The following is a 21,541-nucleotide window of genomic DNA, read 5'->3' as shown; positions in this document are numbered from 1 at the left end:
CCCACTGTGACTCCTGATTACTGTTTAGGTGTGGAGGGAAAGTCACACAGTCAAAAAGGTTAGCTTGAATCTGAATTTCAAGGAGCTACTTTTTACTTTCTTATTTTGATTACAATTCTGAGCCTGTACTTTTTCACTTTTACTTGAGTACAAAAGTTGCTTCGGTACTTCAACTTTTACTGGAGTGTAGTTTCACGCTGGTATCTGTACTTCTACTTAAGTAAAGGAAGTCTGTACTTTTGCCAGCTTTGCTTATATGTAGAAACATCACTGGTTTGTTTCTTGGGTTATTTTCCTTTTTCATGCTTGAATGATCTATAGGTCAGTGTTAAGTGACTTCACACAAACATGAAAAATGTCTTCTATATACAGCTAGACTGAAATTGAAAGTGAAAAAGTCTTGCAGTACTGTTGCTCAAGACCAAAATTTAAATAAAAATACAATAAAATCTGGCTCCTTGGAAGCAAAATATGAAGTTATTATATGTGTAAAGCTACACACACTTTCATGCACCGGTTTCCAAAGACCTTTGAGCTTTCTGAAGCTTGAGTAGTACTTAAAATATTCAGTACAAACAACTCACCGGATGCACTTACACCACATCTTAAATATGAAAGAATTACTATTTGAATTTACTGACAGCAACTATACACTTGTGTCCACTGCGCCGGCTTTTCAAAGGATCCGCCTATGCACTTGCACGTCCCAGTCCATTGCTCCCTGCTGATTGTACCGTGTAAACCAAAGGCTAAAAGGTTGGAGGTCAGGGCCAGGGTGAGACTGAAATACTTGCTGAAATGCTGCTCCAAATGAAGGAGTCTAATTACAGGTTGTAAGAAAGTAATCCTGATTGAAGTCCATATATGGGAATGGAGCTCCATCCATATACTCACTTATTGTACATTGACACTATCACTGCATGCTAAGGGTGTGTATACATTATCAGGGGTTGACTGTTTTGGTTTGCATTTCTTACTAAGTGCGTCTCAAGTCCCATCTGTGTCCTGGTCTGCACTCAGTGTGTGGCAGTAGAGAGCTAATTCACTATAATAAGGGCATGTAAACATACATGCTTATCAAGTGGGTAATTATGGCACTTTGTAGGGCTGGGCGATATGACCCAAAATTCATATCTCGATATTTTTTAGCTGGATGGCGATATAAGATATATATCTCGATTTTTTTTTTTTTTAAGCCATAAGTTAAGAACAAAAAGAGAGTTCTTAGTCACACTGTGTCCCAGATGTCACACGGGCACTTTTATTTACATACAGCGTAGATGTACATGAAGAAATTACTCAAAAATAAATTATCAGCATTTATTAAATAATCATGGTCCATAAATAAAAGAAAACAATGTTGTTTTTGTGCATAACAAAAAGCTCACAATTGTGCAGTCAAAATGTAAACTAATAGACGCTGAGCGTAATAACAAAGAGACAGATTTCACAGCTGCACCACGTCTCTGAACAGGTGCCATTTGTGGTCCTTATACACACACAGTACGTATCACTTCGCGAGGCTCCTCCCCGGTAGCCGTAATCCTCCGACATCAAGCCGTGCAGCTCCGTAGCTTAGCAAAGTCATATTAAAACATTTTTTGACAGATTGCTGAGCGCTGTGTACCACATAAAATCGGTTCGCGGTCAGTAAGCACAACCAGAATTCATACATAAGGCGCACTGTCGAGTTTTGAGAAAATGAAAGAATTTTAGGCCGTGCAGCCCCTCCGGGCTGCATGTCGTTAGCGCGGTTAGCTCGCTAACACGTTGACGCCGTCCAGCCCCACGCACGGGGCCATCCGCGGTAACTTGCTAACGGAGATTTTCCGCTTTCATCTTGTCATTGCCTGCAGGTGAAGCTATGGGGGAGGCGAGGCCGAGTAACGTTGCGTAGAGACAAAAGTGGACGAAAGAGAGGCAAACCTGCGGCTCCACAAGTATAATTATAACGTAACATAGGCTATATCGATATAAACGATATTGCCACATCTTATATCTCGTATGAAAATATATCGATATTTTTAAAAAACTCGATATATCGCCCAGCCCTAGCACTTTGTCCTTTGTGGTGTGTGCAAGTGTGTGTGTGTGTGTGTGTGTGCCTACTTCACCCCATTGGTGGTTCAAGGTTCAGTTTATTCATCCATTAAAAACAGCAATCACAGCACTCCCATCCAATCAACCAATAATTATTTACATAAGATATCTTTAAAAATGCAAGGTTTATTCTACAGCTAGGTGTTTATACATATTTGCCTAACACATATTTGTATTTTGATGTTTTTATCGTCTCGCCACATGTGTAGTTTATCCAGTTTTGGCCATGCCATACTGCTCAGCGGAGTGACGAAAGAAAGGCCTGCAAGTTGAAATTATAAGTGTAGGATGTGAGGTGATGTTCAGTAAAAGCAAACCTTTGAGTGGGTGAGGCAGTTTTAGAGTAGCTGTTTGCTTTCTAACTGGTGAAGTCTTAGTGCAGGATTAAGCCAAGCTCCCACACTCCGCCCTGAGAACAAACCCCCATGAGGCGTTTTCTTCAAACTTTATCATGTTCATCTGTATTTAAAAAGAAGGCGGGCATATTCTTGCTAAGTTTATCAGTTTGGAACTCTTATTGGGAAACTATGCAGAGATAAATGCTGTGGTAGAAAATGAATTCCTCTAGTTACATTTAAATACCCATTAGAAATGTTTCCCATCCTTAAGAATGGCATCATTTTTTGTAGATTCGGCTAAAGAAATGGGAACAAATTGTTTTTGTGACACACTCCACACAAGTTCATAAAGGTATCTTTGCCAAGTTGTTTATTATGTGTAACACAATAACACTGGTTCATCCCATTGAGTTGGGTTCCTTTTTATGCTTGAATGATTCAAAGGTCAGTATCTGTGTGTGTACCTGTGTGCCAACTTTCTGAACTGGTCATGTACGAGGATTTTGCCAGGATTTGGTGTGTTATAATAAAACGTGTCACCCCGATTTTACATTTCAAATGGTTTGTAAGTGTTTGAGGTTTTTTTTTTTTTTAATACATTAATGGTCTTTATTCAATATCTCACTTAATCAATGTGATTGTGACGGCACCTTTCAAAATATTGGTGCATTCCCCTAATTTTCCTGGGCATTATGTCTGTCAATGTTTTACTAAAAAAAACCTGAGATTTCATCAGGTATGAATAAGAGAGATTAAAGTCTGATGACTGAGGTTAAAGCTATGCAAGTGACAAGGGTGGTTTTGTTGGGAGATTATACTTTCTATTTCAATGGCTCAGTGAATAAAACATTTTGAATGTTTGGTTGTGTTGTGTCATGTGCCGCACTAGTTGCATTTCTCATCAAGTTTTTCACGATTACCCGTTTATTTTTCTGCTTCCCATCTTAGAAGAAAGCTTGTCTGTATTTCAAAAAACAAACAAGAAAGACTAATTATCAATAGTTGAAATGATAAAATTGACAGAATTTAAATAAAAACGTAATTTGACTCATTTCTGTTTGATCATCACAAACGCTGTCGTGTGGGCTGGAAGAGCAACCGCCAACCCTGTGATAAGTAGATGTGGTACCTCAGAGTCTATAGACATACCCAACAATGTGATAATAAGGCTATTTTAAGGAAGTGGGAGAAAGGATAAGGCAAATAACATGACTACTTATTTTCTACTTGGTGTAATTTTATACTAGAAAATAAAGGCAGAGTTTGAGTAGTCGGTGTGCTATCAATCCAAGCAATTAGTCGGCCTTCTGTTGTTTAGAGAATAAATCCTTTTGCACATTAGCTTTAGACTTTAGCACTTTTTTATATTAACATCCTATCAGAATTTTATTCTGTGTGGTGTGTCGCACTTAACAACTACAGAATGACACCCAGCTAAAGCAGAAAATGAATGTGTGCCATTGTTGGGCTGAGTGCCTCCCTCCCTTCTCCTCATGTCCCCTTCTGTGTGGCCTGGCTTCTTTCCCTGCTGATTTTGTTGTCTTCAGTCGCACCCCAAAAATACCCTGCGCTATTTCTGGCACGTATTCATTTTAATGTACATGTGAAAAGTACTGCCAGCTGACTAAGGCGGAGAGCAAAAGAAAAAGAGTGCGTCTGTTTAAAAAATGCTGAGGAAAAAAATGGAAAGCTGTGGAAAGGAAGTTGGCAAATTGAAACTAACAAACCTTTTTTAAGCTTATGGGCCAAATTATAGACTAACCAGCTTCCTTTTATTTGGCCAAAATATCCCAAATACGTTTTGTTTTGGGGCTACACTTGCAAATCTGAAAGTTTTCATTTGCTTACTTGTGTTTTTACGGGAGGTTAAGTGAAGTGAATGGTTATATTCGGATGTTCCCAGTGGCTGTATTAACTTGAACATCAGGTGTGTGACCTATGGATCGAACCAGGTGATCCAGAAGGGTGTGTAAAGTGTGCAACTCACATATTTGTGCCTCATTGTTTTGTCTTCAAAACATTCGAGTAGCTAACAGCAGGCTGTCAAATGGACTTTGAAAATGAGGTTATGATGTGTTGCTGAATATATATAAAGTACTAAAACAATCAGAGTGCATTATGCTGTAAATTTATGAGAACATTTCTAAGAATTGCCCTTTGACATCAACATGTGTCTGCTGTCATAAAGACAACTATTCTGAGAGCAACACAACTCTTTCCATGTAGTGTTGGAAAAGGATTAAAGACATTTATTATTTTTTTGAGAGCAGTGTTTAAGTTAGCGGTGTGTCTCAGTCTTCCACATGAATACCAGAATATAAGGTTTCTCTTGTTGCATTCTAACAGCGTAATCAGGCCTGACGTAGTCAGTGATCACTTTATTGTGCAGGAAGAGAGTTCAGGGTACCTCAAGCCAACATTGTCACGTGTAGTTGTAAACAATTCGGTTTGTGAATGTGCAGCTTCTGCTGAATTTGATGAGCTTCGTGGTGTTTCAGTATGCTGTTTACTTGTCTGGCCTACAATGGCAAATGAAAGTAACAAAAGAATGTTGGGGGGAAAAAAACAGAAACAAAAAAAACCAAGAATTACTATCTGTCCAGCTGACTGTACTTTTCTGACTTTTACATTTTTTTCCCAGGGCATTGTATCAAACAACGCGTGAGTGTTTCATGAGTCTTATCACATCGTTGCCTCCAGATCACCACTAGTTGTCAGAAATTACAACTGGTACACTGGACAAAAAGTACCAAGTACCAGTACATTGCACATAGAAACCCATGCAATGAAGCTCCTGGCGCACAGTTTTTATGCTGATGTTACTCTAATGATACAGTTGATGGTGGACTATCTGGACAAGAAGTAATTTCACAAACTGAGTTGTTGCAGTTGTGGCATCCTTTTGCATTTTCACAGTCAAATTAATTGATTACTTTTTAATAGACCTGTTCTTTCATAAATGTCTCTAATTTCTGCATGATTAGGTGCATGAGTTTATACACTTATATAAAACAGGTCCGAAAACACCTGAATTCAACAGCAGAATCAATGTTTTTCATCTGTCAGTTGTTTTAATCTTGTGATTGGTCACTTTAGGTGGCAGTAGCAAAAACAGATGAGCGTCACGGAGCTGAGTTGTCTGGCCTACAAGAGAAGAATGAAGATGGGCAAAACAATTTTGGGGGAAAAACACCATGGTTATTGCAAATAACTGTAGTGTATGTTTAATTATTAGCTCCAGATATTAAACCTTGATATAAGAGAAGGGCAAAGGTTCAATCCTGGCGAGTAAAAGCTTGTCACACAGACACAGTTGGTCTCTAGCTCTTGACTTAACAGCAGTTCCTAGTTTTCATCTCCATTCCTGTATTTAGCTGATCTTTCAGCACTCAGCAACTTCAACCACAGAGTGACACACTGACTGTAATATGGAAAATTCCTCACACAGAGGTATAGGACTATCTGTAAAGTGCAAAAAAAAAGAGTATGTGCATGACAAGATGGCAGATGTGGACTTTCCACACTAATCCAATATTCTGGAGAGAATAGTGTGGCTATGAGCTACATCTTTTGTAAATTTGCGAATGCTTAAAGAGAACAGAGGTGGCCCATAAAGTGAAGCAAGGGGGGTCTATTCCTAACGATAGCTTAGCCTGAACAGGCTGCAAATATAAAAGTAATTTATTTCACTGACATAGAAAAGAGAGAAGCCCCCCCTCCCTTCCTCCAGCTTTCTTTTTTTTTTCTCCTATGCTCCCCCCTCATCCAGCTCTCCCACTCAGCAGCTGTTCCTCTCACTTTCCGCCCTCCCTCCACCCCACCCCGCATCCCTGCATGCCCACCCTGCTCCCCCTCCTCCTCCTCTGGCCCCAGTGCGATGGCTTTGTTTTATTGTTGCGCAGCGTTTGGCAGGGAAACCCCCGTCTGGAGTGGGGCAGGGGTCCGACTCCCTCTGAGCACTGGGGTGTAGCATTGTGGATGCCCAAATAAGCAAAGGATTAGTGGAGCCAGTTGGGCATTTGGTTTCTAAATGAGCTTTATGATGAGTTTAAGTGGTTAGTTTTGGACATTTTTCAACACTTAGCACTTGTTGTGAAAATGTAGTCCACTCATTTTTTTTATCTATTTATTTTTTGTAACTGAGTCAAATGAACCTGTGATTAATGTGAGTGAGGAAAAACATCTCTTGAGCCTAAATTGCAACCCTTGTTGCTGACTCTGTATGTTTTACTTTCTCTGTAAATAAAAGGCTCAGTCCCATATTTTTCTGGTTTGCTTGGCTTAGGAAAAACATGTATCACATGTCAGCACACACAGACAGACAGCAGATCAAGATCTGTAAAGCTGGTCCAAAAAAGGAGGAAAAAGAAATCCCCCGTCCAAGACAGGAAACAAACAACAATTTATTTGTGGTGTTGACAAACGACTGTTTCCTGTACCGAGGAGAAAATATGTAGAGGGAGGGGGAATCGGGAGCAGCTTTCATTCCAACAGTGCCAGCCAAAAAGTACAAGTACAGCCCCCAAATGAAAACTTAAGGATGTGTGTTTATCCTCTAACCACCTTCCTGTGGTGTGTATGCGTGCATGTTTGTTTCTTGCTATGGCAGATTCTTTTTGGCACTTGATGGTACTGTTGAGCTCGAGTTGGATGTCTCTTCCCATAGGTCTTACTCTGTTTTTAAATGCAGAATTATTCTATTTTATTTAGCAAATCACTAGATTTCAACTGGTGTTCTTCTACATTTTGGAAGCCAGGTTAGAAAATCACATTATAGGTCATGTGTTTATGTGGCTGATGTCAATTTATGAGTCATATTTTTAACTACTTTAATTTATATTATTGTCTACCTGGATCTGATTTATGGGTTTCTGTGGTGAGGATGGTGGGTTAGTGGCTTGAAAATGAAGCCGTACCGGTTTCCTGTTCCCCTACTCTGTCCTACCACTGTAGCCCTGTGGCTTGCTGGTGGAGGGTTGGGAAGATAATGGTCTAAGCTGTTTACACTGGAGAGGCCTTTTTGAGCAGTTCTTGTGCTCATAGGAAGTAACTTGCTGAAAGGGCTGAGGTATTATAGTATTTGGGGAATCAGAGTTTATTGCGCATGCATTTCGTTTATTTTGTTTAGGAGCAGCTGTGTTAGGCCCTACAAAGACGTGGGGCCTAACACAGCTGCTGGAGAATGAAGGGCTCTATTGTGTCACGAGATGACATCTTCAGCACTTAACCCGGTGTCCAGTTATGCCAGGAGAAGTCAGCAGAACAGCAAGTCTGTGCTGATTTGCATGCAGGCATATATGAATTAATTCGGGTTTGGTATCCGGGAGTATGGCTTTGTGCACGCGTATAGAGTGCTAGTGCAAGAATGTCATTCTGTGTAACAGGTGGCATCGGCTTTTTTTCTTATTTGGATCCTGAACAAGGCCTGTCAATATTTCTTGTGTGTGTGTGTGTGTGTGTGTGTGTGTGTGTGTGTGTGTGTGTGTGTGTGTGTGTTACACACACACACTCAGCAGATGTGGTCTGAACAATGAGCTGGGTGAATAAAAGGAAGTGGTGTATAAATAGCCTCTTACGTCTGCATGAGTGGACTCCGTGTGTTTGTGAGATCCTGTTTGATGTGACTGAAATGTACGATAGGAAGTTGCACTGTCGAGCGCTCCACAGGTGCCGTTTGGTGGACTTTTATATACATTCCCAGAACATCAGTATTTTGTATGGCTTTGATTTCATGCCCGGTGTGTCTGTTTTTGGAGAGTTTTTCTCTTCTTTTGAGTGATTCTCACCTGAGAACACACAGTAAGTACTAAAAGGCTCATCAGTGCTGTGTAAAAACTTTGCAGGTCCTTATAAGCCCCTACAGACAGCTCATAATGAGCTGTGAAGCTCAGAAACTCGTCTCTAAATCACATCCTGGTGATAAGTGCACATGGGGACCGGTGCTAAAAATAAACAAGCCTACTCCCTCTTCTATCTAGCTTTCCCTTCGTCTCTCTTGTAGCCTCTCAACAGACAGACTTGCACCTTTCTGTGGTTCATTTCACATCACAAGCACATTCATGCAGAGTTTGTTTTCATTCTCATTCATTTGTCCTTTTTGGTCAGGATTATCACAGCCAGCACCCACGCCCTCATGAAGGATGTAGTGCAGGGGGGTCTTGAGTGTAGTCTTCTGCTGCTGTAACTCATCTTCTTCAAGGTTTGATTTATTTTGAATGCAGAAATGCTCTTCTGCATACCTTTGTTTTTTACAAGTGGTTATGTGCTGAGCCTGTGCACATTGCAGCCTCAGTTTCTTGTTCTTAACTGACAGGAGTGGTATTTTAGAAATATTCACCTGCTGCCAACAAACATGGCACGTTCAGAGGCATTTAAATCACCTTGCTCTCCCATTCTAATACTCCATTTCAGCTTCAACAGGCTGGTTTGACCATGTCTAGCTGCCACATCCATTAAGTTGCTGTCATATAATTAGCTGATTAGATATTTGCATTAAACAACCATACCTAATAAAGTGGAGAATGAGAGTGCAGTAGAATAGTTGGGTATAATATCTGAAATTTGGAGCAGTTAGAAGCAGAATTGTTACACATTACCTTACGTCCTATTATGATGCACTGTTGTTATTTTATGGCTTGAGTCATTAATCTATGAAGTGAACAAAAGGATACAAGAATAATCATCTTTGTTCCCTTTGTTAATAGAGAAAAACAAACGGTTCCAAACAACCTACTGTAATCTGCGCTGTTTAAGATGAGTCACCGATTAGTAAGATTAACTGTATTGACTCTATTAGTGTATTATCTTGCATAAATGATTATGTAAATAGTAAATCTCCTTTTGATGGTTTCAGTTTTAAGCTGTTTTCTATCTAATGTTATCTCTCTCACTCTCCTCTCTGTCATGTCCTAGATCCTGAGTTCTGTTACAGCTCCATGGGGAAGTGTGTGCGCGTGCTTGCGTGTGCATTTGCATTGCAGGTTTAGGGTCTGGCCCGGGCTCGGGCGGCTGGGTGTTGTCATTGAAGTCCTGGCCTATATTAACAGCACACTTCGCTGAAACATTATACAGGTGGCAAATACTGTAGCGAGCCTCACAGCAGATAACAAGAGAAAGAGGGTAGGAGATAATTAAAGGTAGAATTACAGTGACGATGTGAGATAAAATAGAATAAAATCTAGTGGAGTATCTCCAGGTTAACGCCTTTTGGCTCGTGCCTGAATTTCACTCTTATCTTTCCATATGTTGGGAGCTGGATAGTTTATAACTTTAAATGCAACACAAATATGCATTCTGTCAGCATATAGAGAATAGCTGCTGATTTTGGAGCTTGTGATAAGATTTTCTTAATCTAACTCCGTAGAGACTGTAGAATGATTGCACATGTAGACGAATACTGTAGACGGTAAACCGCTAACATCTTTCTGTTGTGCAGTCACTTCTATCAGATAGTCTGTGTGCACTCTCTGCAGATAACCCAAATAATAAACTTCTCCATGGCAACTTTAATTACCAAACCTGAAAGGATAATGAGTGTTATTCACTTCACTATTTGCACAATGTTAGGTTGAGACTTTAGCTGTTTTTGCACATTGGCTTCTTCATTTTTGTTTTTTCCTTCAGTGCTGTGTCAGGATATTTTTGGGTGCTGCCATGTTTTTGGGGCCCTCTCCGTCACATCTGTGTCAAGTTAGGACCTGTCAGTAACATCTGTGCTTACAGTAAACACAAGGGCAGAAACTTTTCTTGTTCCACATCCTTTTGAAAATGTTCTTTGGTCAGACTGTCACATATTTCTAGTCTTGTTCTCTAGCTGTTATTAAGTAGCACGTGACCTCAGCACTTTTCTTTTTTTTTCTTCTGTCAGCACAACCGGCAGTAACACTGAGCCAGTAACTGGACCACAGTTTACTCTTCATACAGTAGCTTCCAATCAACAAGTTGAAACAGGAGTCGGCTGCCCAGTCGATACCACAACAGATTTGAGGATAATGCTGCTAAGCAACATTAGAAACCAGCCATGCAAATAACAGAAATGAATATCTCTCTGATCTCTTCTCCCACGCATGAGCAGGACTCGCACTCAATGTGTATTACTCATCTGTACTGTGTAACTTTAAGTTAAATGGGGATAGTGTGAAGATGGTCTAGTGCCAGTTTACCAGTATTATTTGAAGACTGTAGTTTAAATCTGCGGTAACTCGTATTGTATGTTCTGTTCAGGGTTGTCTTTTTCTTAAATTTACCTATATGATAAAACAGAAAGTGGGGGAGCAGCTCCCTCGGTGCAGAACAGAGCAAACATTTATGACAACAGATTGATGAAAGAGATTGAATCAGACATAGGAGGGTTGCAAAGTGGCTTGCAGATGTATTGCCTATGCTTTATATGAGATTTCCCATTTGGGTGTTTGGGGGATGAAGATGAAGCAAGCGTTGTGGGATGAGATCCATCTAAAGTCACACATTCAGCAAATGCCTGTTGCTAGGGGAAAATTTTTTGTATTTGTATTGTCTCCTGTTCCAGACAAGAGAGACCTGTCTGGAACAGGTCTCTCTTGTAAATGAGACATTATACATTTGCATAGAAGAAAACTAAGATACTCCAAGTATATTTGGTCTGTTATTAATGTTTTTTTTAATAGTATCAAAGCATTTTTATTTGTTACACACTTCAAAGGAAGCATTTGTTTAGTTTAGATGGGATACGGCTAATTTAATGCATTCAGTGGCATGAAAAAACCCAGCTGCTTTTGAAATTTGTAATTTGCCTAATCTGCAATTGTTGTTAGTTTCAAATGATTTGTGAAGTTTAGAAAAGTGAAGCTGTTATGGAAAGCTTTTACTTATTTATTTATTTTTTTTTAAGCAAACTTCACCAAGTGGAGTTTCTTCTCTTTAGAGGGATTTATATGATCAGGAAGGATTTTTCTGTTGGCTTTGAATGGCTCAGTGAAGATTGGCAAAGCTTCAGTTTGGGGCTTACGCCTAATTTTGGGCTTACTGGCTGCAAAACCCACAATTTACTTTATTATGTTATGAGACAGAGGGCTATAAAGAGAGAGAGGGCTGATTGAAGGAAAAGAGGAGGAAGACAGAGAAGACTTAAAGAGAAATGAAGGGACTGGAAAAGGGCAAAAAAAAGGGAAGCATTACAAGGAGACAGACGGCTGACGCTTGTGGCGGAGGGGGGGTAGCGTTTGACAGAGAAGCGATTTTTCTTTTGGTACTGTAAATAATAGCCCCTGCTTGAGTTGGACGGCTTTCATGGCTCCTTTTGTGTGCAGTGACATCTTAGGTTCCCTAAGAGAGAAGAGGGCCGGAGAGGGCTCGGCTTCCAGGGTTTTCACTGGCACTGCGTATTAGCCCAATATGAATATGAGGGAAAATAAAGCCTCCACAGGTCAAAGCGATCCAGCCAATACACACTCATGGCTCTTTATCCTTCACAAACCCGCATGCCTGAACAGATGCAGGCAGACGCACAGATTGTGGCGCCTGCACACACATCAGCATTTCACCATCAGCTGTAGTCAGATGCAGACAGCTTTCCTCACCCCTCCTTTATCTTCGTCCGAGCAGTCGTGTTTTGGCTCGTACTTCTGACGAGAGCAGCCCAGCGGCTGACTTGTGGCCTCTGCTCGGTTTCGAACTGTAATTTAAAGCTTTTAATCTTAATCCCAAACACATGTACTTGCTAAGATGTCCCATTCATATTTATAGCAGGGGGCCTAGTATCAGTTTCTCGTAGTGAAAGTCCTGCAAAAAAACTTTACTCTAACTTTGTGTATTTTACAGCTGCCCATGTAAAGTGGTGATGACTTAACAAATTGGTTACTTTCATTCTTAGTATGAGTAGTTTTCACGGTTTTGTGAATACAGAATAATAATACAGAAGAAATGACGTGTCTGAAATGACGTGTCTGTCTCGAAAGTAACATTGAGACATACTCAGAGTGAGATCAGAATAGGAAGGCCACCAAACAAACAAAATGAAAAGATGATGATCTCATTAACATGTACTTTCCTTCACTTACATGACCGGAGGAAATCCCTGGAAAAGCTGCATGAGTGTGAATCACCTGCATAATGACATCACATCCTGTTTAATTTGTTCATTTGTAAACAAGAAGCTTAAGATAAGCAGGAAATGGTAGCGGGAAAGGAGGGGAGGGACATTCCTGCTGTTGCAGTTGTCCCTGCATCTCAGAATATCCACTCAACAACACCTAATAATCTCTTACTAGCCCCTCCAGACCAAAATATATTGACCTCTTAACGTTGTCCACAAGAAACATAAATTTAATGTAGTGTTCCTGGCTTGTGGACAGGCATGCCCAGTATTGGGGAGTGGGATATGACTTATTTCCTTTGAATAATCACACGGCTGAATAACACCCACGACTTCACACAGGATACATAGTTTAACTGGACCTACTTTTTTTGGTCCGTCATTATTAGCATATTAGCATCGCGTTAGACAAATTTAGCTTTTTTTTATTGTTTCTTTTATTGTTGTAATTTTAATGTTTGTCTGGAACAGGTCTCTCTTGTAAATGAGACATTATACATTTGCATAGAAGAAAACTAAGATACTCCAAGTATATTTGGTCTGTTATTAATGTTTTTTGTTAATAGTATCAAAGTAAAATGCATATAAGCAAGCATTACTTTAACTATTAAGTACTGTTTTGACCATTAATCCCAGATTTTAATTATTAGTTTACTGACTTCAGTTATTTTAGTCTACTTTTCTGGGTTTGAGAAGCTGCCCAACACTTCAGCCATCGAAGTAGAATTAAAAGCTTTAAAAGCTCGAACGTGTCATTGTCTCTTCAGGTTTTAAAGTGCAAGGTGTGGTGTTCAGTTGCAAGGGCTTAGCACAGTGTCTGTGTGTTTTCCTGGTTGGAATAATGGCAGCCAGTTAAGTGACTCACATCAGTCCTGTTTGTGTGGTCATTGCTACAGTAGGTCACAGATAAGGGTTAAAACAATTGCTTGGGTTGTTTGATGTATGCTAGTAGTTTCTGCACATTCCAGTGTTCACTCAAATGTATTTTTCAGAAGATTAAGGTCATTAGAGTTGTGTTTTTAGTTGGTTTCTTATCAAAGGTCAGTGTTTACCACCATATGCGACTGCCGTAGCACCACGTGCAGTTTTGTTTTTCCTGGAAAATCTCAGAGCAGTAAAAAAGAAAAATGTGGAAGTAAGAAAGTGTGTGTGCTGGTTGGAGCTGCTTTATCAATCCCAGGAAGCCTCGCTACCAGGAGGCAGGAACAACAGTCACTGGCTTCCAGAAAAGGGACTTTCCTCCATCCTGCTCTGTTAGGATGCAGAACAATAACCAAATGACTTACGCACACACCATGACCACTGGCTTGGATATTTGTTGTGTGTGCTCATACAGACCTGTTCGCAGCAGGTTGCACTTCAAGCTCTAAACCATGAAATATATTTTCTTGACCTTTTTTTTTTTTTTTTTTTTTTAAGTAGTTTTACCTTTTTTGTGCCCTGACCTTGACCTCGAGCATCCCATAAACTGCACCGTTGAAAGTAACTCCAAGGAGTAAAGAACAACAAGGGGGCAGAACACGAGGCTCCAGAGTGCTGCTGTATGCGACGTGACCCACTTGTTGGTGTGTTTTTTGGGGTTAGATGAGGCAGCTCATCCTTGGGCTGCCCTCTTTTCTTTTCTTCCCTCTCTCCCTGAGCATCGGATCATGTCGCCCACCCACACTCCCGATTGTTATTTCACATTGCCCAGTCACCTCATCACCATTGCTTCTGTTCGGTCTCTAGGCATGTTGTCACAGTTTCACTGACGGCACCGCTCGCTTTTTTCCAATTTCTGTCACATGTGTCGCCTGCAGCGCTGGCAGCTCTCCAGTTCTTGCGGCGATTCCACACCGCAAAGTGAGAGAGGGGGCAGAGCGAGGGCCCGGCTGGAAAGAGGGAGAGCGACCAGTCTTGCAGCAGTAATTGGTCAGGAAGTGGGCTGCTTGGATCTACGAGCTCTTCTCTCCCAGTCTCCCCCCCACTCCCTCCCGACTCCCTCCCCTCCCAGTGGGCAGTCAGTTCCGTTGCGTTTTGCTTCCATCTGTCCCCCCCCCTCCACACCCGCCCTCTTCACACTCGGTGTCTATCTTTCTCTCTGAACTGACCTCATACTGTAGAAGTGTGGACCACGGACTGGGCCGCCTTGACGCGAAGCCTTACCTACCTCGTGTCAGCGTTTCTAAGAAGGTGTGAAACTTTCTAAATGGATCTAACCTGTGAAAGGATACTGGGATACCAGCAGCTCAGGAAAGGCTAATCGTAGAAATGGTCTGTCTGAGGTGAGTGACAGGTTATCATAGCCTCTTTGTGGATCAGTAAACTGACAAGGCATAGAGTTTGGCCTCTGGTTTTGGCTGCGTGAACTGCTTTGATAATTACTGTAAATAAGGTTATGCCTCAGTGTGTCTGCTCTCAGACATTACAGAACACCACGTTTTGTGTTGTTTCCTCCTTTTTAAAAGCCCAGGTCTTTATTTAATCATAATTGCAGACGTTACTCATCCAAACCCAGTCTGGCCGGCAATTATACATCCCAAAGTTTCAATTTAGCATGACTCTAATAGCACGTTTTGCCAACTTGTCTAATTAGACTGCATGGCAGCCCGCTGTAGTTAGTTTCTGTTTCAGCTTGAGGGATGCTGACCATTATTTCTGTGTTTTTTAAATCTGCGATCCTGAATTTGCTGTATTATTCTCCCCTATCTTCTAAATGCCACTAGATCCAATTATAATAGATTTGTCATCATTTTCACAGCAGTTTGATTAGAAATGCGTTCTTAAAAAGATGTGGACACAGTGAGTGTTTGACAGTCAGCTTTAAATACAACATAAATCACATTTTACAGCTTGTAAGTGAAACATTGTTACTTTATATTGCGATGCAATAACACAGACACGCCACAGTGTTTGGTGTATGTGGGTGTGCGTGTGTATCTGAGCATATACTCGTGTGTTCTCCTTTGTGGTTTGTCCTCATTTGAGGTGCCCTAACTGGAGCACCCAGCTTCTGATGGGCACAGATTTAGACTTATATTTTTGCTTTCCCCCAGAAGAAAGTGAACTGACCCAATAAAGTTACAGTTAAAATCTCTGGCATGTGTAGCATGACTTTAAATATTGTTTAAATCTGTTTAGCAGTAGAGTACCTCTAGGATCATTTTTGATAGTTCAACAATAATACATTAACTTCTATTTAAATTTGTATATGTGGATCGCTTGTATATATGTGTATATTATTAGGCTTGTGTCATGCGTTTCCCTAATGTGAGAAAAATCCCCCTGTCTGGTCTCCTTTCCTGAGGCAGGACCCCCAGGTCCTGCATTTTAATCTGAGGCCAAACACCGCTTCCTCCTGATATCCGCCACACATGCTCTCATACTAGCTTAACGCACAATAACTCTGTGTATATACATGTAACACACACGCACTGTGGCCCTGCACATTACTCTCTCTTCTGTTTCAGAGCTTTATACTTTGTCACATTTTTAAGTATAATTTTCCTGTGAAAGATCGCTCAACAAATCTTGCTTCTTTTCATTTATCTGCCTTTTCTTGATGAAAATCCAAACATACTGAAAATCCCTCCTATCATAAATACTTTTCCAGAGTTTTGCTCAAGCCCCTGGTGCCACCCAGCTCTATCATTAGCTGCGGCTGTTGCTGTTGACGTTGTTGTTCTTGACGTAAATGCTTGAGTTATTTCTGTGTCGCTGTTGTTGTTGTTTTGTCTGCTGGAATGGCGAAGACACTCCTTTGCTTTCCTGGACGCTCCTTCTCTGGCCAACTTTGAGGGATTCCTACTCTTATATAAGCTGTATCTGCTGCTTAAGTCAGATTTCTGGCTGGGATGAGGCAGAAATTCCTGAACTTGTTCTGGCACCGAGAATGGACTGCTGCAGCCTGAGGGAATACCATCCGAGAATCAGAAAGACTTATAAATCAGGAAGTGGGGGGAAAATCACCGCATCACTTTAGATAATCGGGATCGCAGATTCTGCTTTCCTGTTTCACAAAATTAGTCCTAACACAACAAATGCTAGAATTTCCATACATCTGTTCATGATTTATAGACCGTGTTGATGCGTGAGACAGGCAGGCAGTAACAGGACAACAACTTCTCACATCACAGGTGGTGTGTTAAGAACAGTCAGTCTGTGTCACTTCAAAATACTTAACTGGGATGCATGTGGGTCAGTTGTTGCAAAATCATGCAGTTCAGCTAAGCTTGGTTCAAATTGTCACAACTTTATTTTGTATACCTTTCAATTATAGTTCACATGTGTGAGAACGTTCAGTAATTTTCAGTAACGTTCAGTAATCTCTTCCCCATGTTGATGTTGCAGGGGACAACATCAAGCCTTCTATCTGCTTTTAGTCCACTTGTATGTAATATTGACCGTGTAGGTAGCATGCAGGCAAACAGTCCAGGTCGATACCAAAAGAGTTACTGCATTTGCCAGAAAAACAGCAACAGAAAACTGGCAACACACATGGATCAGATGGCTGTAGCTGTGTACAAGCTGCTGAATGTTGACTGAGATGAATCTGATATCCCTGTGTCAGTGGTGTTCCTGCATCATCATCATCATCATCATCAACCTGCAACATCATAATGTTGGTCCAGGATCAACATTGCAGCTGACCAATCATCTTGTTGTGATGTCATAGCTTTGCAATGCGGGGAAACGAGAAACAAAAGCTCTTGTTTATATAAAACGCTGTTCAAGGACAAATACTCTGCATTTTGAGTGTTTTTCTTTTTTATGTGATTTGTGCAACTTCATAAATATATTCTCAAGTTAGGTTTGCTTTAACCTAAATTTAGTTTGGCTCACTGGTGGTAGTTTTTAATATCATTAGCCAGCTTCTTGGCTAATGCTAATATGATTGTTGCAATGGTGATCCTGGACCAACATCACTTTGATGCTGTAGGAACAGGAACAACACCGACACCGGCGATATCATGCGTTGACTGTTAAGTTCAACTGTAATGTAACCACTTTGAGTTCCTGTTTGTTGTTTCTTAACATTAAGCATACACTAGTGTGGAGGAGCTGGCACTGTAGGTGGATTTGGCTTGTTATCTTGATTTAAGGCGGGTTCTGCTGTTTCTGGTGTCTTTGCTGAGCTAAACTAATCATCTGCTGGGTGCAGCTTTATTTTTCATGATTATATTGGAAGGGATCTTATTGTTACTGAGCTACATTAGATTTCCAAGATTGCCCCCTTAAGGTCTGTTAAAACAGAATTTCCCAATATAGTATTTGTTGCCTACATATCTACTCTTTGATAGATACTGATGCTTCTTGGAGCCATTACTTTAACTTCCCTGTGAACATTAAATTATCCTCGCTACTGATTGCTTAGGTCCACTTCCAACAAGTTTTTGTTTCACAACTCTATATGCTTATTGGACCTATTGAACAGCTGCTATTACATGGAGAGGTTAAACAAGATTTGAATCAATATAAACATTAACATAACATCTGGAACAACTTAAAACAGCGAACAAAGGCATCAGATGTTTTGCAAATGCCTCCAAATTACCTTTGTTTACATTCATGTGACAAAGCCCCCGAACAGCAAAGGGAAGTCAGGAGAGCTCAACCAACTTTTGGACACACGTTGCCCATTTCCTTTATTTCCAGCTGTGAGTAAACATTTTTCAATCCATGGAAATGATGTTTCCCTTACTTTGACCACATGGTTTGTTATTCGAACTGTGATGACAAAGGTCTCCTATGAAGACGTGTTTTAAGTGATAGTGATGCTGCTTCTGTTGGATATTAATTTCGAAGATATGTTGGATACAAAATAGATGATGAGAGACAGAAGATTTTTTTTTTTCATCCTTTCGGGTGAAAAGGGACAACGCTGTCTTTTTAAAGGGTTAATGAATAGCTCTGGCGGCAAGAACAAAGGCTTTAAGTGTTTATGACAGAGTCTGTGAGTGGAAGAAAAGACTGTGTATATGTGTCTGCTGATGATCCATCTCAGTAATGACAAAGACAGACAGGGTCACACAGGGAGGGGGAAACTGTATATGAATGACCTCTCCACCCACTAACTCCTGTCATTAATCACGGTCGTTCCCGTCCTCTGAATCTGTTTCCCGCTGTATTCTCACTTTACATTTCCTCGTTTCCACAGAAACATTCCCCCCCCCCCCCCCCCCCCCCCCCCCCCCCCGACTTTAAAATGTGAACAGCTGAGAAAATGAAGAAGCTGTCAGGCTATCAGAGTTGGAGATTGGACCTGGTTTCACACACATGCAAGCACAAATTCAGTCACCCACTGCCCACTGAAATAACAGCCATCAAATTAGTTGTCCGCCTCTCTCCGCCTGCAGTCCTTCCTCCTCCCTCCAGGACATGCAAAAGAGGTTTTGGAATTTTTGCTTTTTTTAAATTTCTGATTACACACTCACACAGTAAAACATTTTCAAGTGCCTCCGGTCTTTTAAGTCATGAGTTTACAGTGCTGTTATGATAGTGTGTGTGTGTGTGTGTGTGTGTGTGTGTGTGTGGCAGTAAAAGCTGATAAGAGTGTGTACGAACCTTGTGCCCTCCTCCAGTGTTTGCACTGCCCAAGTGTTATGAGGAATGGAACGGTTTATTGACAATAAGCATTTTCTTCCCTCGTTTCCTCCCCCTTTCTTGCTCTCTCACTGTCTTTCCACATGCCGCTCAACCATGGAGATGGATACCTCGAGGTTGCCATAGTGACCACTACAGCACAATGGCTCGAATTATCTTGGCAACCCCAAAAACTTTAATACTTACATCTCCTCTTAAAAGCGATGTCTACATTCCAGTGATAATCACACTTATTATAAAAGTTATACTGTTATTTTTTTAGTTAACATTACGCAAGGGAGGAGCATAAAGGGGGGCATCAGATAAGGAACAATGCGGCTGTAGGTTTCTGTCATCAGCAAGTCGTGCTTAGCTGAACTGAGGAGTTTCGAAGTTCCTGCTGCATGTTTGCCAAGCTGGAAGTGCTCGTCATGGACTGTGTGTGTGAGGGGTGAAAGGTAGCAGAGAGGGGGAGTGGCAGGTGGATAGTTTTGGATTTAGAGTGGAGCTTCAGGGGCTTCGTGGGTCAACGATCCCTCAAGTCATTAGAGAGAGGGGTCGTGCTTCTTTAGGTCTGGCCCTTGTGTGTTTGTGTTTGCGTGTGAGAATGAGAAGCAGAGAGAGAGAAAAGTCCAAGGGGGTCTCTATTCTAGTATTTGTGACGAGATGAGGTTGGCCGTTAGCAGGACCCCATGCTGCTTGGACCAGTCCTTATCATTTAAGAGGGACAACAAATAGGCAACATATTTGCTTTAGTGTGTGAAACTGATGGTCCATTGTCTCACGTGTGCCATCCTGATGGGACACACGGCATGTCCTGATTTATAAGCGTCCTGTGAACTTCCCAAGCTAAGTGTTGTGACATCCACAAGGGTTGCATGATGAATCTGTGGGATCCTAAGGAGGCAAGAAAAAGGACTAAATTCTGCTTTTAAAAAGTTGTTTGTTATGCAAAGCCTTTATTAAATTTAAGATTAAAGATCTTTTAAAAGTAGATGATGGGGAAAACAAATCAGTTCCCATAAGACATTAAATCTGCTGGTCACAACCTCTAACACAAATGTGTATGGAAACATTCTTACACAGAGCAAAAAAACCAAAGTTTGTAAATTATTGTCAGACTTACGAAACGTGTGCAGCAGCCTGTTTAGCTCTTCTTAACATGCCTATGTTAACAAATCAGAATCATTCCAAACGAACAGGCTTTGCAGTCTGTGTACAATACCTACTATCTGAATACTGCTGAACCCAATTTCCTTACCTACATAAGAAAACATGTTCCCGTTCAGACGAGGTGGAGAAAGTGGTCACAATGTTGCAGGAGAGAAAGCTACAAAAATGTAAGGCAGGAAAACGGGAGAAAAAGCTAACCAAACAAACTGAAACTATTGTGTCCATGTGGAAAACAGCTTGAAGCCCTGACAGAAACGGCAAAGCAATTCAGTCGTGCACCAACTGTGCGCTGGATGGAGCAGGCTGTTGGAGATTAACCAATTGGATGTGTACAAGGATATCGACAGAGCCATAAGTAAGGAGATCAACCGATTCTCAGTTTGCAGCCGACTCTGACTTGGTGGTGTGCCTAAACTAACACTATGTTCCTTTTAGATACGGCTGTGTATTAAGCCTCAACACTTGTCATCTAATGATTAATGAGGTTTTAATAGTCTGAAGCAGGATTTACTCTCAATTTTTCACGTGTGTTTCTTGGAGTGTCCCTCTAAATTAGATGAGAGAATGATAAATGTTTAAGTTCCTGGAAGGAAGGGGGTTATTTTCACTTCACAAAAACATTTGTGTATGTCCACAGAAACACAACTCCAGCTTTTATCCTTAACCAAATATTCCAGCATTTTGAAATAGATTTTTATTAAAAACATCCTTTTTCAGCCATTGTGTTAAAGCAACATTAAAAGGATATTCCAGCCATTAAAAATGACAATGCTATACAGTTGAGGAGACTTAATGTGAATGATTAAAATTAATGATATCATTTGCTTTAGCCCCTAATCATTACTCAGTCCAAAAAAAGTCTAAGATCCAAAAGATTTTTTTTTTTTTTAAGAAGACCCTCCCACCTACTAACTACTACACACCTGCAGTTTGATATGAAGGCTTTCTGTTATACCCAAAACATATTCATCCTAACGATCTTAAAGTTTTAGAAACTTTTTAGAAACTTTAGACTGCTTCACAGCCCGCAGACGACATGATAGAGTGGAAAAGTATAAAATCAAGTTTAACATGGCATCCACTGTCCACATCCTTCCTCTTCTGAGATTTTGTGTTCTCGTTCCCTCCAGCCTTTCTCTAATCTGGGCACAATGAGCCGTGCGGTGGACGAGGAGCTTTTGTCTGAGCCGGCTCGCAGCCTATTGATCAGTTGTAACCCCCTCCCCCCTCCTTGTAACGTGCGTATATGAGTGTGATCTGTGGAGCTGTGCACTAACAACAGCAGTTCAGCTGCCCG

At 40.9% G+C, this 21,541-nt stretch overlaps 1 protein-coding gene across 2 annotated transcripts in view; it reads left to right on the top strand.

Annotated features, from left to right (window-relative positions):
• The window catches only part of LOC146652344 (pleckstrin homology domain-containing family G member 1), a 60,274-nt gene that overhangs the window by 5,959 nt on the left and 32,774 nt on the right, over nucleotides 1–21,541 (top strand). Inside the window, exon 1 of one of the 2 annotated variants that reach the window (XM_085381888.1) lies at nucleotides 14,623–14,774. The exons of the other annotated variant lie outside the window; for it this stretch is intronic. The gene's annotated coding sequence lies outside the window, so the exon portion shown is untranslated. Of the gene's footprint in view, nucleotides 1–14,622; nucleotides 14,775–21,541 lie in introns of those variants that run through there. 2 annotated transcript variants of the gene reach the window in all.

This window comes from Rhamphochromis longiceps, linkage group LG15, assembly GCF_057381845.1.
Source record: "Rhamphochromis longiceps isolate RC_006_pf linkage group LG15, R_longiceps_female_GT1.1, whole genome shotgun sequence".
Taxonomy (NCBI): domain Eukaryota; kingdom Metazoa; phylum Chordata; class Actinopteri; order Cichliformes; family Cichlidae; genus Rhamphochromis; species Rhamphochromis longiceps.
Note: the sequence above shows the minus strand (reverse complement) of the source record. Positions and strands in the feature narration are given on the sequence as shown.